The following is a 15,216-nucleotide window of genomic DNA, read 5'->3' as shown; positions in this document are numbered from 1 at the left end:
GGACAGGGGGTTTGGGACAGCTTGCTGGGGTGGGGAGGGGCTCCATGTGTCCCCCCAGCTTCTGATGCAGAACTATAGGAGATTGAATTTCACAGGAGCCTTACATCCTGATGCAAATGAGGACAAGCCAGTGACAATCCACAACGAGGTGATTTCATTGCCAGCTCCAGAGCTGCCTGTTTTTTGCATCGGGCAGTGATTATGTTGCACAGTTGATGTGAGGGCCTCAGGCAAAATCCCTGCTAACTCAACTGCAGGTTGGCCTTCCTGCCTGCCTGTTAAACTCTTCCAGATGGTTCTGGCTGGATTTGCAAGGCTTTACCAGACAGGTTGTCTCTGCGTTAGAGGAGGGGAGGGACATCTGCAAAATGCCTGGAGAGAGGAAAAGAGAGCTCTGAGTTCAAAGGGTTGCAGAACCAGCGGGGATGGGGAGAGAAAAGCAGCCGCTAATGGGTCCTAGGAATCCCTCAGCTGAGAGCACAACAGTTGTGCTTTTCACACGGTGGTTAAAAGTCTTCCAGTACATCCTCTAGTCAGCAGTTTAAGAGCAAGAGCTTTGAGATCTCAGATTCATCTGTCATTAGCCAGATGGCCTCGGACTCTGGCCATTTAACCTTGATGGGCCTCAGTTTCTCCATCTGCAGGGTGGGAATAAAAAAAAAGTGCTTCTCCCAGAGGGTACCGTGAAGATTAAATGAGATCTTCTTAGCACACTATAGGACATGTGTTAAGTGCTCAATCATAGTAGTTGTTACTATCATTCTCCAGGATGGGGTGAAGGCTTACCGCCTCTCTGAGCAGACTTAGCTCAGATTTTAAGTCCGGGCTGGTCTACCACAGCGAAGGAAAATTTTAGAAACTCTTGTTTTCATATAGATAATGCCCCAAGATGATGATGATGGTGATGATGATGATGATAAAAAAGGCACACGGGTAAGCGCACAGATTTAGTGGAACATGTCAGCCAAAGTGAAGAAACCAAAATGGCTAGGAAAGGGACTCAAAGTTGAATTTATGATCTCTCCCTCAAAACCTACTCCTCCTGTGGTATTCCCTACCTCAGTAAATACACCTCTAATTGTTGGGGCTTTGGGGTAGAGTGGCTCCATTTCCAGGTCAGAACCATGGTTTGGGGCTGGTTGAACTGGTTATGCCACCCTAAACTGAACGTGCTTCCCAGACTTCAGGCTTCTACCACCAGGGCAGAGCCGGCCCCACTAAGCTCACTGCATGGCTTGGAGAACAAACTGGATTATACCTGTCTGTGGCAAGCAGAGGGGACTAGAAAACCCAGAAGGTGCTGAGTCATACTAGCCCAGCGACTGGGACAGAGCCCAGGAGTGTTACTCTAATAAGCATCCCTCCTTTTGGAAATGTGAGGAGTGGGGAACAAGTGTTCCCCCGACACCATCTACCTGGTTGCATTAGTCACAAACCTTGGAGTCATCTTAGGCATATGATCTCCCTCTCGCACACACCCCTAATCCATATCCTGCTTATCACCAAGGACTGTCAATTCACTTCCTAAATATGTCCTGAATCTGTTCTCTGCTCCATTCTACAGCCACCACTCGGTAGACCAAGACACGATTATTTCCCACCTGAATCCTCACAGGCCCCCTCATCCACTTTTATCATCTCCAGTCTGTTCTCCACTCTGTAGGCCCCAACTCCTCCTTACATTTTTTAAAAACTGTTCCTTGTTGCCCTTTGGTAAAAACTAAAATCCATAACATGGGTCCAATGTTTTGTTGGTCTGGTCCATGCCTACTTCCCCAGCCTCAAGGCAGCATGACTCTCCCTCTTGCACCAGACGCTCCAACCACCCTGCTTCCTTTGACTTCTGGGAGGAGAGAACACTTCATTCTGCCTCAGCATCCTTGCCCATACTGTTCCATCAACCTACAATGCCCTTCCTTCCTCCTTTCCTCCCTTCCTTCCTTTCCCTTCCCCTGGCTAACTCTTGTTCATCCTTTACAATTTAACTCAAATGTCACCTTTCCAGGGAAGCATCCCAGACCAGATCAGCTCTCCCTACTAACACATTCAAGGTTTTGGTGAGCTTTCCCTCCCTAGTATTTACCACAGTCGGTAACAAGATATTGTATGATTCTTTGACTGTATGTATGTACAAATACAGTATATATGTATATATGTATACGCAGTGTCCTGTCCTATAAGCTCCATGCAAAGAGATGACCCTATCCTTCAGCACCCAACACAGTTGCTGACAATAGTAGTTACCTAGTCAACACTAATGATGGACTGGGTGAAGGAGAAAAGTGATTGGAGAAAAGGGTATGATCCTAGTAGATGGTTTTGGAGATCTAATGCCCTTCTTCCGGGAAAGTGGGGCAGACCAAAGAGACATGGCATAGGGTGTTCATGCATGAGTGTTTGGGTAGAGAGACAAGGGTTGATCTGGAATCAGAGGTCAGAAGCTAGCAGCTCCACTGGTTGAGCATAAAAAACATGATTATAGCACTGTGAAGAATAAATAGGGTACACCAAAGGAGACGATCCCTTCTCAGAAGGGATGCACATAGGATTTGAAACTTGGCTAGAAGAAGAGGAAATGCAATTATTGGTACCAGCCACAGGAGACATCACCAACATTTCTCTGGGTGTACAATCTTTCAGGGTGCTGCATCTACGCATGAGTAGAGAATTTGTCATTTTGTGGGTACACAGTATCTAAAACCCCTCTTTAGTTTTGGAGAATTCCCCATGGGATAAGCCTTTATGGGAGGTAGCCAGCTTTGTTTCTACCTGTTTTTCAAGTCTGGCTCTCTAGCCTTCCTGGCGAGTCTCAATGCTTCCCACTATCCCTGAATAAACTCCCTTTCAGCTTAAGTCAGTCGGAATTAGTTTCTGTTGTTTTCAGCCAAGAACCATAACTGGTACAGTCGGAGGCCAGCAGGGCAGTGACATCTGGCTTCTCCATGTAACCACACGCGTGGATGCCAAGCACGCAGACAAGTGGACAGGACTGCTTTGGCAGCCTGGAAGTTATGGGCTCCTCAGAACTGGGGAGGGAAGGTGGCCATTTTGAGCCAGCAGGGCCTTTGGATGGAATCAGAATTCCTGCAGATCTGTGGGTGAAGGCCACATCACAGAAATCATCCTATTGTTGGGATATGCCCACAGGGTTGGTCACCTAATACACCCCAGACTGGCAGCCTGGGAAACTCCGACAGGTGGAGAGGCCCAGAGAACCCACAGTTGGCTCATGGCCCCGTGGGAAAGTCCTGGCCCTCCTGGGCCTTCTCGTATTCGTTGTACTTTTCCTGAAGAGTTTGTACTCTGGTAATCTGTTCAAGATATTTTCCACTTCTCGGATCCTGAATCCACTATAAAGAATAAAATATGGGAGGAAATAAACCGAGAGTCAGAGTGCACTTAGCACACTTCCTGATGCCTCAAATAATAGGATGTCAGAGCAGGAAAGGCCCTTGGGACCATCCAGTCTTGTGGTCTCAGACGTCAGTGGGCTTCACAATTACCCAGGGAACTAGTTAGCAGTGTGGGTTCTCGCAGATTTCTCCATTCTCATAGCTGGTACACTAGGTCTAGGGTGAAACCCCAAGATTTGGGTTTTGTACAAACTTTCCCAGGTAATCCTAATATAAGTTTGAGAATAGTGATTCTAGTCCTTCATCCCATCTTACAGGGGAAAAAACGGACTGAAAAAGAAAACTCCCCCAAAGGGTCAGCTGTTGACTGGACACCAAGCCCAGGCCTCCTAACTCCCACTACCCTGGGCTGGTGTGGACTAGGACAGGGCATGGAAAGTGCTTCTTTCCAAAGTCAGTTATGTGATTTTTGTCCCCTAACAAGGCTCCTCCTCTTCTGGTTGTAAAAGGTGCAGCGTGTCATGGGAAATGCCAGAAATAAAGATGGATCTGTTCTAGCCTCTGCCAGAGAGGCTGTTGTGGTCTTAACCGAGTAGGAAGCCCTGGAGGCAAAGCCAGGAATTGCCACCACAAGGCCCTCAGCTTGACACAGCAGCAGCCCAAGTTCTAGTTCTGGGTCCTTCAATGTCATGCATGAGCTTAGACAAGTCCCTCCCTGAGTCTCTGTTTTATCCAGTTCATAAAATGGGGATAAATGTGCTATCTGCTGTCTACCCTGCCTGCCTCCCTGGCCTCTGGTGTGAATGTGCTTTGTAAACTCCCACGTGCTGCTCAAGCAGGAGGGATTACAGACACTGGAGATGTGACTAGAATCCTGATTCCTACTCAGGGTCCCTTGAGGACGTGCCGGGCTCGTCTTAGAAACAGCAGAGGAAGCTAAGAACCTGCCAGCGATGCTCAAGGGAGATTCTCAGAGCCTGTGGGCTGGCTGGCAAAGAGATCCCTTCCTCTCACACAGTGCTCCCATGTCAGGCAACCTGCATGGACGAGAACCTCGCTCACTGCCAGGTGCAGGTGTGTGGGGGTGGGGGGGACAAAGGGATGGTGAAATCACTGCTTCGGGGTCTTCCCTGCCTCTGGTCTGGCTCTGCTGGGAACTTCTGTCCATCTTTCAAAGTGCCCTGGCTCAGGACCCCTAGGAAGTGTTTGGAGAACCCCAGGGGACCAAGAGAAGTCACACCCCACCCTTCCATGCCACGGCCTGTTACAGCAGGTTCAAGGGGGTGGATTCGCTCAGATTGTATCTTTCCATATTGCCACATCACACCTCTCAGAACCATTTCCCCAGCTGGCAGGAGTCCTGGCTTACCTGAAGTTATCAGGACACCAGGATTCTTCCACCATTCTGCCAAAAATTTGCTTTGTCACCTTGCTCAATCCCCTCATCTCTATGGCCATTTTCTCATCTGTAAAATGGGGAAACAATTCCTGTCCTTCCCTCCATTACAGGTTTGCTGTGTCAAGTGACAGCAGGGTGTGGGAGAGCTTTGTCGTCATTACCTGGTAGGACAAGACAGAGGCCTGGAAAGGGAAGGAGGAGAGGCAGGCACAGAGATGAACTGCAACTCCAGGAGGCAGGTGAGCTCTGCACAAGGACTGAATTCTTGCCTCTACTTGGGGCCTCCCTGGGACAGCAAGTCCTTTGCTGTAAGATGCTCCCCATCCCTTTCTCTCATGTCAATATTTATAGTGCATTTACCCAAAATACCACAATTACTTGACCCTCAGAGTGCATTTTCACATTGGTAATACTAAGAAGCCCCCATCCAACAGCCCCAGCTCATGAAAACTGGCACAGCTCCATTTTACAAGTGAGTCCAACTTAGTACACACACACACACACACACACACACACACAAACACACACACACACGGCTGGCCAGCTGGCAGTTCACTAGGCTTTTTTGTCCCTCATTCCCCAGTAAGAAATTTCTATTCCATGACTATCAAATGTAAGGCATTCACTAGCACATGCCAGACTCAGGGGCCTCGCTATGATCAAGCCTAAGAAAAGCCTTCAGTCAGAAACCCAAGCAGACAACTGCTTGATGCAGGTGTAAGGTCATCTAGTCCGGGAGTTTTCAAACTTTTTTTCTTATTTATTTATTTATTTATTTATAATTTACATCCAAGTTAGCATATAGTGCAATAATGATTTCAGGAGTAGATTCCAGTGACTCATCCCCTATGTCTAAAACCCAGTGCTCACCCCTACAAGTATCTTCCTCAACGCCCCTTACCCATTTAGCCCATTCCCACACCCACAACCCCTCCAGCAACCCTCAGTTTGTTCTCTGTATTTAAGAGTCTCTTATGTTTTGTCCCCCTCCCTGTTTTCATATTATTTTTGCTTCCCTTCCCTTATGTTCATCTGTTTTTTTAAAGCAGTGCACTTTCTTCATAAGATCTTAAAGCAAACCCCTTATCAGCTAATTCTGAGGAATCGCTGAAACTCGAAGCACCACTGATTTATGGTGCAGATGTGGAAAATGAAGCTCAAAGAGGATGAGGAATGTGACCAATGCCACACGACAAACTAGTGGGGAAACCAAATTAAAAAACTGTTCTTGAGCCCACAACGACAGGTACAAGGCGGGACCCAAAAACCAAAGGCACAAGCAAGGGTTTGTAGAGCTTACAGCTCAACTTAAGGGCAGGCACAACACCAAAGCACTTGAGTTAGGCTAGCCTCCGGAAACCGAGGGAAAGCCTACCTTCATACAGAAAGTTCCCGCTCAGGTTCTCACTGGGGTCCAATATGAAAAGGGAAGGGGGGAGCCTCGTCCTGATTGGTTGGAGGAACCTTATTCTGATTGGCTCAAAGGGCCGCATCCTGATTGGTTGGAAGGTCTCGTCCTTATTGGTCAATATTGGCAGACAACTCAGGCAGCTCATTGGTGCTTTTTGGAGCTGGAGTCCTCTGGTTCTGCTCTGTAAGGCTCGCAGTTTAACAAGAACAGCCAACAGAAAGTGCTCTAGATGCACAATGTTTTTCACTTGGCGCTTGGTCCCATGGTCCCTAACTGTCTCAAAACCACCTTTCAGTGCAGGTCTCTAACCCTCAGCACAGATGTCTCCAGCTCAGTGTGACATCAGAGAGAAACGAAGTTTCCTTCATTCCTAGGCCATTTACACAGCCTAAGAAAAGAGGCTCACAAAGGGGGTGACTAGTGAATGGAGGAGGGGGATGTGCTGACATAGTTATAATAAACAAATCTGGCTGGGAAGTAAGGGACTCACCATCTCCTTTGAAAACAAGAATGTTTGGCAGGACGTTTCTGAGGCACTGAGCCCCTTGCTGAAATAAAGCAGAAGCAGGCCTGGCAAGAACAGACAAATGGAAATTCCTTCCAGCTGCCTTTAGCTCTGCCTTCTCCATGGTTCCCTGGATCACTGGCAGCCAGGCTTTGCCAGTGGCCAGCATGAGACCGACCCACCTGCAGAAGGGCCCCTGGTGTCTCCCACCAATGGTCCAGAGGGCATTTACATGAGCCATGGGCCAGAGAGTGACTTCTGTGGACCTTTGGGGTTGGCTTCCTGCCAAGGGGAGCTGACAGCCTGGGGGCGGGGAGTGGGCAGAGTCAGACACGCAAACCACCCCACCGTGTGAATATGGCATAGGGACTCGATGGAGCTACATTCCACACAGGGGAGGCGAGGACCGACAGGGACTGAAGGCCAAGACCACGGCTCTGTCGCTGAGATTGGTGAGCCTTGACCCAAGTCCCACCGTCTCTGTACAGAGCTGGGCCCGGGGCGGCCTGTGATTTGTCAGACTCCCAGCCGCCCAGCTGCTCAGCTCTGAGGCGGGGAGGCTCGCGATTGCGAAGCGTCAGAATGGGACGCGTGGAGCCGGCCGGGCGGCGGGACCCGCGGGCCATTTGGCCTCGGGCGCGCAGCCACGTCCCAAGTGCGGCTGAGTGACGTGAGTGGCGCTGAGGACGTGGCGGGAGGAGCGGCGCCCCAGGTGGCAGGAATGCACTCTGGGGTGGGCGTGATCCCGGGAGGTGGTGGGGACAGCAGGGCCTGCCCAGGAGAGCGATTGCTGCTGCTGCGGGTCTGCCCAAAGACTTGGCCGCCTCCGTTCCGCTGCTCCAGGGAGTAGGTGCTGCCAGTAGTTTGAAGCAGAGTTGCGTTCTGAAAGGAACTGAGGTCGAACAAGAAGCCCCGGGGCCCCAGCTCTCCTTATGTGAATATTCTGCTCACCTAGAAAATAGGCCACTTTGGAGAGTTCATCGAGCAAGGGGACTCCCAGACAAGTTCTGATCAAGCCCTTAATCCCAGTCTCAACTGGCAGATGGCAGGGCACCACGTCCTCTGTTCCAGGCTTTCCAAATCCCAGAGAATCCCTGGCCATGCCAGACTCTTCAGGATACTCCAACTGGAGGGCCCTTAGAGTTTTGTGGCTTCCACACTGTTCTAGAGCTCAGGGGAGGCCAAGCCTTCAGGGTTTAGACCCCCGCCCCCGTTCTACCCAAGACCCCACTTTCTTCTTTACTGCATTGAAATTGCATGCGATGTCATTGAAACAAGAGACTGTTAATAAATACAAGCCTGAGTTCCTCTTTTAAGAGGTAATTCACATTTTTTTTTTAAATTTTTTTTTTCAACGTTTATTTATTTTTGGGACAGAGAGAGACAGAGCATGAACGGGGGAGGGGCAGAGAGAGAGGGAGACACAGAATCGGAAACAGGCTCCAGGCTCTGAGCCATCAGCCCAGAGCCCGACGCGGGGCTCGAACTCACGGACCGCGAGATCGTGACCTGGCTGAAGTCGAGATCGTGACCTGGCTGAAGTCGGACGCTTAACCGACTGCGCCACCCAGGCGCCCCAAGGTAATTCACATTTTTACTTTGTTGTGTATGCCCCTGGGCAACTTAAAAACCTCCCAGGTTCTTCACCTGTAAAATGAGAATAGTAATAGGACCTCCTTCATGGGGTTGTCATAAGGAGTAAGTGAATTAATGCATATAAATGCACTTAGAGCATGTTGTGCCTGAGTCACAGTAAAAAAAAAAAAAAGTGGTAAGGATTGTTGTTTTTCTGATCATTACTAATATTTTAAGATGAGGAGAGTGAGGCCCAGAGAGGAAAGGGACTTGCCCAGGTGACAAGGGAACTTGGTATTAGAGTTGGGAGTAGTATCAGTAATATCCCTGTCTAGATGAGTCCTTTATGGCTTTTGAGGTTGATACTCCATGGAAATCTTTGCAGATAAACAAAAGCCCATTTGGGAGAGGCCATTCTGTATGAGGGGCCTCTGGCACGAACTCCATGAACCTCAGGAAATAGAGGAGGGGGGCAGTTTGGGGAGAAGGAGGAAGAAGAGAGGAGGAGGAAGAAGGAAAGGAAGGCAGGGAGAGGAGGAAGAGGGGGAAGAAGAGAGGTCTTGAGCCCTTTTAGTCACTCAATAAGAAATGGTGTCTTCATCATCTTAGGCTGGTATAACAAGATACCACAGAATGGGTGGCTGATAAACAACAGAAATGTATTTCTCACAGTTGTAGAGCCTGGAAGTCCAAGATCAAGGCACCAGCATGGTCCAATGAGGGTCTCTTCCTGGCACTTTTCCCTATGTCCTCACATGCTGGAAGAGGGTTAGGGATCTCTCTGGAGCTTCTTTTATAAGGTATATATCTCATTCCTGAGGCTTCCACCCTCATGACTTAAGCACCTCCCAAAGGCCCCACCTCCCAATACCATTATGTTTGGGGGTTGGGATTTCAACATATGAATTTGGCGGGAGGGACTCATTCAGACCATAGCAGATGATCTCACTGGGGTTGCTCTTGAGGGGACACATTCATTAGGCAGAGAAACTAGACCTCAAAAATATTTCAAATCTAAGAATTTTGTTTGAGAGTAAGGACTGTGCTTTGGGCTGCCCAGGGTCTCAGCCTGATTTATGGTCAATTTCAGCGCAGCCACAACTTCATGAATCTCTCCTCTTAATCTAAGTTGAGCCACAGGCCCCAGTGGCCCAGGTGAGGTCAGGGAGGCCAAAGTCAGCTTGGCAGGGACCCTCATTATTACCAGAGGAACAGTCAACGCTTGCGTCCAGCAGTTAAAGAGAGTCTGGTTCTGAATCCTGTCACTTTCTGACTGACTGGGCAAGGTATTTAAACCTAAGCTTCAGTTTAATCATCTATAAAATTGGGATTATAAGTCTTACCTCATAGTATCACTGGGAGGATCAAATGGGATAATGCTTAACCCTGGGCCTGGCAAGTAGGAAGTGCTCAATAAATGCCCATAACTATTACTATCAAATGTGGCTTCCTGCCCCCATGTGTGTGCAATACCTTCCCTATCTTCTGTCCATCAAGGGCCTACATTAGTTAAGATCTGATTTGCCTGCAAAGTGGTAATGCAGAAAAGATAGAAGTTTATTTCATCCCACATAAAATCTAAATGGGTGGTTGAAGAAGGAAAGTAGTTTGCCAGTGTCTGGGATCACCACACTATCTTGTAATGCCATAGATGGCCTTGACCTCATGATTCAAGATGGCAGCATCCAAGTTCCAGCCAGGCAGCAGAATGAAGGGGTGAAGAAGCCAAAGGATGCTTATAGTCTATCTCTTAAGGAAGGTTCTTGAAAGCTATTGAACTACCATTGGCCAGAACATAGTCATATGACCACCTCTGGCTGCAAGGGAAGCTGGGAAATGAGGTCTTTATTATGGGTAGCCATGTGCCCAGCTAAACGTTGGTGGATATATTCCTATAGAAGGACAGAATGGATATCAGAGACATAGCAGTCTCTGCTCTTGAGGGTCTTGGTTTGTCTTGGCCAGCTAGGCAGCTGGAAGCCAGGTACCTAAGCACTAAAACACAGGGTTGGGAGCATGGTGCTTTCTCAGCCACTCTCAGTGGCTCAATCTACAGCTGAGAACCTGGAACTGGAACCGGAACTCATGCCTCCAGCCAGAGGTCAAAGAAAGTTGTATCCTATTTAATCACCTCCCAGGCCCTCCCGGGCTTCAACTCTAAAGGCAGGAAGGCTCTGGGAAAGGCAGCTGACTGCTCCCTCCTGGCTAAACAGAGGACACTGAACAAAGCAGAGGTTCTGAGGGGGCAGAGAGGCACAGCAAGCAGGTGGGCCTGTCCCATGTTGCTCCCTTCAGTGGAAATGCTCTGCCAAGCGCCCTGCCTCCCGGTTTTACCTGTCAAAATCCTCTTCCCTTATCAAGGCTCTGCAGAAACACGACCTCTTTTAGGAAGCATCTGTAACCGGCTCAGTCAGAATCCCCCTCTCCCTTTCCTGGGTTCCCACAACGTGGTTGTACCTCCAGTGTAGCACAGGCTGTCCTGGGTGAGGATAGCTCCCCTAGGCTGGTGCACAGCTCACCTGCCCCACAAAACTGGAGCGCCTCAAGGTTAGGAATGCAATCTTACCACCGACCCCCTGCAGCCTGATTCTGGATGGCACTTCACCCTCCGAACTTGAATGCCGAAAAAGACAAGACAGAGAGGAAGCCAGGCCTGGCTAAGACATAACGGAGAGGCAACAGGAAGAGCCCAAACACAGACAGCTGTGGGCAGGAGGAACTGGTCCGTCCTCCCCTGAGCTGAACTATTTGGGTGACACCCCCTGGACAGCTGCAAGGGTTTGTGCCTCAGAAAACACCTCCTTTTCTGCCGGGGATGCACTTGTGGCCTGTACTTCCAGACTGAAGCCTCTGTGGCCACTAATTCCTTTATCCACCGACATCCTCTTCAGGGATTTCTGGCAAGGAGGTGATGCAGGGCTGCAGAGTTCATTCTGTTTAGCCATAGGAGAGGGGCATTGGGAGGAGGAAATTACCTCCTCTGCCCCAGGCCCCCAGAAGGAGCAGGTGAGCAGGAAGGAGGGCTCAGGCTGCTGTGGCTCAGCCTTGAGTGTTTCCCAACTTCTGTCTCTGGCACTGACACACCCTAGGACTAAAGCCTGTGTGCCTTTCTCAGAAAGGCCACGGTGGGGTGGGTAGGGATGGGAGAGGGTTTTTTAGGCCCTGGCTATGCTGGCTGGCGTGCCTCTGGAGTCTCTCCCCCTGTGCCGGGCACTGTGCTGGGGACCTTACACAGTCACCTAATCTATGTAGCCCTGCAAGATACCCACTGTTATCCCCATTTTAGACATAAAGACACTGAGGCTGGGAGAGGCTAGATTACTTGACTGCATTATACAAATGGAAGGTGACCGAACAGGATTCAATGTCAGGTCTAGCTGGCCCTAAAACTTGTGTTCTCTCTACCCAACCTTGCCCAGAATGAAATTTCTGGAAAGGCCTTTTCTTTCCCATCCTCTAACTGCACGGTCTCTGAGGTCCTTCCACCTCCAAAAGGACATCACCAGTAGGCTCCCTTCCCCAGGGGTTGCCACTCAGGGACCCCCAGATTTGCTCCTTATTTCTCTGCTTCCCCAAGAGCATCTCTTTAGTGTTCTATCGTATTCTCTTGTACACTTAAACCTCTCAGAAAATGAACACCCAACGCTGAAAACTCCAATTTGTCACATTCCTCCAGGTGGTATCCACCTTTCTGTATCTGTGCTCAGCCTGAGCATCTGGTCTGGTTCTACCTTCAGCCTCCAGATCATGTGCCCAGCCTGTGTGTCAGAGCCCCCTGCCTGGTCATTCTTCACATGGTTCCAGCACTGTTGGCTCGGCTACCTTATGTTTTTGGTGTCTGGACAAGGCCCAGCAGTGCTTTTTCAGGGACATTCACTTTTATGCTTCCTTTGAGAAAGTTGAGGAACTCCCCAGGCAGGGAAGGACCCCTGGGCCTTCATGCCCCACCCTCATCTGCTATTGCCTGGGGCCCTGAGGCTCTGCTAAGAAGAAGCCAAATTAGGTTGCATGGGGATTAAAAATGGCCATACTTTTATTCATCTCTGGTGGAATAAAGCATTTCACTTCCTCCTCCAAATCATGGCACCTGTCACCCTGGGTTAAGATTCCTGGCTCCCTGGGCTAGCCTGTGAGTTCCGGGAGGGCAGTGGGCTGCCTGCCTTTGGACACTATGTGCCTAGTACAGGGCTTGGCACAAAGAAGACACTCAAATGATACAGGAGCCAGAGGGAGAGGGAGCAGACGCTACTGAGCATGGGGCTGATCCTCTGAATATGGGAACACAAGGGGCATTTGCAATGGCTCCTCCATTCCCACGAAAGCCCCGTGAAATCACAGCGTGCCTTCCAGCAGTTTCTTCTGTTATAGAACCAGGCCGGAATGCTGGCAGAAAAACCAAGCGGCACTCAGAGATCTTGGTGGATCGGAGATTTATTTAACACCGGCGGGCTCAGAGGAGACCGTTTCTCCAAAGATCTGAGCCCTGAGCACAAGCATGGGAGGCAATTTATAGTCTGTTACTTCCACATTCCGCATTAGTAGTAATTTGGCGCACGCCGCAAGCAGGGCAGGAAGAAGAACCCGGAGAGGGGTCTCTGAGCTAGAAACTCGAGTTTGTTGCAGTCCCTTTGGCCATCTTATGGTGCAGAACTTTACTTATTTTCCCAACACTTCCACTGGAACCAGTCTGTTGATCCTGCCAGCCTGCAGGGAAGTTTATGATGCCCTTCATTACATCACTAGTCCCCCGTGGCCTGCCACTCTTTACCCTGTTTCCTTGAAGGTGCCCCCAGAGTCTCACAGAGCGCATGCTTTCTCATCCAGAGCAGTGCTCTTTCTTCGCTTCTCACAGTGAGGCCCGCACTACTTTGTAGACCTTCAGTGAGACGTGATGAATCAAAACCTTTGGCCAGAACACAGTGTTAAGTAGGGGAGAGAGAGAGGCCCCCGCAGAGTAAACAGCCCAGTAATGGAACACGTGGCTGGATGGCCCACAGAGAAGGGTGCCCAGAACAGTCTGCCAAGCCCACTCTCGTCGGAGAGCAGAGTTTAGCAACACTGAGACCCTGGCCCTGAGAATAACGGGCAGCTCCTCCAGAAACCGAGGTGGCTGCGGCTGAAGCTGAGGAGAGCAGCCAGCCCCACTGCTATTTCTGAAGGAACCCCGTGTGGTTACTCAACGCGCTGTAATTAAGCTCATCTATAATTTGATAAGTGGGAGCAGCCTCCAATTTTACAGAGTAATTAAGTCTCACTGAGAGCAGCACAAGGTGTTTCTGGGCCCCAACATCCCCTGAGGTTGGTCCCCATTCACTCTCTCTCTCTCCTCTAACATGTGCCCATCGATGCTGAGCCAGAATGGTCCTCAGGCACGGCCCTGGCCTGCTCTCTCCAACCCTCAGGCCCTCACCCGTGCCCAGGCCACTGGCGGATCCCACAGGCCACACCCGCAGTGAGACACAAGCCTTAGCCTCCCTTCCACTCTGCGAAACTGTGAGCTAGGAGAGAGCTGAATTCAGTGCTCCCCCCATCACTCCCTCACGGGCTACATGGCCAGCCTCTGACTGAGTGGGGTCCAGCCTAACTCAAGGGCCCTGATAGGGAGACTGAGGCAACCTGGGAGTAAAGGAAGGGGCCCCAAGGATGGAATCCAAGCCTGGTTTGTCTTGGCTCTCCCACTTCCTGGCCCTGTGATCTCGGACAAATCACGTCGCCTCCCTGAGGCTCAGTTTCCTTATCTGTAAAATGGCAATAGTGGTCCCGCCTAAGTCATAAGCGGTTGGTGAGGATCGGATAAAAGATGACTCACAAGCGGACACACGAGCGTAAGAAGTTGTCAGCATCTCACCAAAGATACTGAAACCTGTCTCCAAGTTCTAGCTGCTTGAGGAGACGCAGGTGGCCACTCAGCGTGAGGAGTATGGAAACCTTGCCAAATGAGGGACCTGGGCTCTTGAACGTGACCCGGCCATTTCCAAACACCCGGTGTCCTGTGCAGTTCTGGGTCATAGCCACTTGCCAAAGGAGTTATGTTAGGGGTGGTGGGTTTTGGCTCAGTCTTTGGATAAATTCTCCCCAACCAAGGAAACGTTGTCTCAGGAAGTAATGAGCCTCTTGTCACTGGAGGACTTCAAGGCTTGGCCGGCTCTCTGGAGGCTGAGAGTCAGGCTTGATGGTGGTTGAATCTCCTTTTCCCCTCTGAGGTTCTGGGGGCTCCTAGCAGCCTGTCCCAGCCCTAGTCCAAGGCCCTGGTCCCTGGGGCAGCAAGTCTCACCCTACACTTCTGAAGCTGCTACTCACAAACCACCTTCTGCAGTGCCTGCACATCAGGAAGGCCTTGTCTGTTTGGTCTCCAGCAGAGCACCAGGGCCCCGTAGCTCTCCTTGTTCTACATCCTTATCTGTGGATTCTCAAGCCCCGTGCTCGTACAACCCTCGAGCACACTGGGAGCAGCTACAGAATCTGTCTCTGCCCAAGGTTGGGTTTCGGCATTCCTAGAGCATGCCCTCAGAAATGCCACTGATGGGGGCAGTGTTGGCCCAGTCAGGGCACATTTCCTACCGGAGGGACACTAATGGGCTCCTCTGGCATATGCTCTCCTAGGGAGTGGCACCCGGAGCCCAAAGGGGGAAGGGAAGGAGGGGATGGCTCATGTGGCAGTGCTCTGTGGCTGTTACTGTGTATATGCTTACAGATTTTTCTCACTGTTACGTAATTGAGGTATTTTTTTCCCCTCCTTATTTTAGATCCTGGTGCCATCTGCCCTGCTTTTCATGCATCACTAGCTCTGGGCTGGAGGTTAGATCTGGCTTGGCCACCTAGTTCTATCCCTCACTTGGCAAAAGACTTGGGGTAATCTGCTTCCTTATGTGTAAAATGAGATAGTAACCCCACCCTGCCACCTCCCAGGGCCACTGTGAGACTCAGGGGAGCGGCAGTGAACTGGCTGTGGAAAGCACCCAGCACTGCACAG

General features: G+C 50.3%; 1 long non-coding RNA gene across 2 annotated transcripts in view; it reads right to left on the bottom strand.

The window, feature by feature from the left end:
* LOC147577390 (uncharacterized) overlaps nucleotides 1–6,596 on the bottom strand; it is a 125,111-nt gene extending 118,515 nt beyond the window's left edge. The window contains exon 1 of one of the 2 annotated variants that reach the window (XR_015255816.1): nucleotides 6,128–6,596. This is a non-coding gene — a long non-coding RNA (uncharacterized LOC147577390). The remainder of the gene's footprint in view (nucleotides 1–6,127) is intronic. The other variant, XR_015255817.1, reaches the window with a different exon arrangement.
* Nucleotides 6,597–15,216: the final 8,620 nt, after the last annotated feature.

This window comes from Puma concolor, chromosome C2 (assembly GCF_028749965.1).
Source record: "Puma concolor isolate L17-30 chromosome C2, mPumCon1.1.hap2, whole genome shotgun sequence".
Lineage (NCBI taxonomy): Eukaryota > Metazoa > Chordata > Mammalia > Carnivora > Felidae > Puma > Puma concolor.
This window is presented reverse-complemented; position numbering and strand designations above follow the sequence as displayed.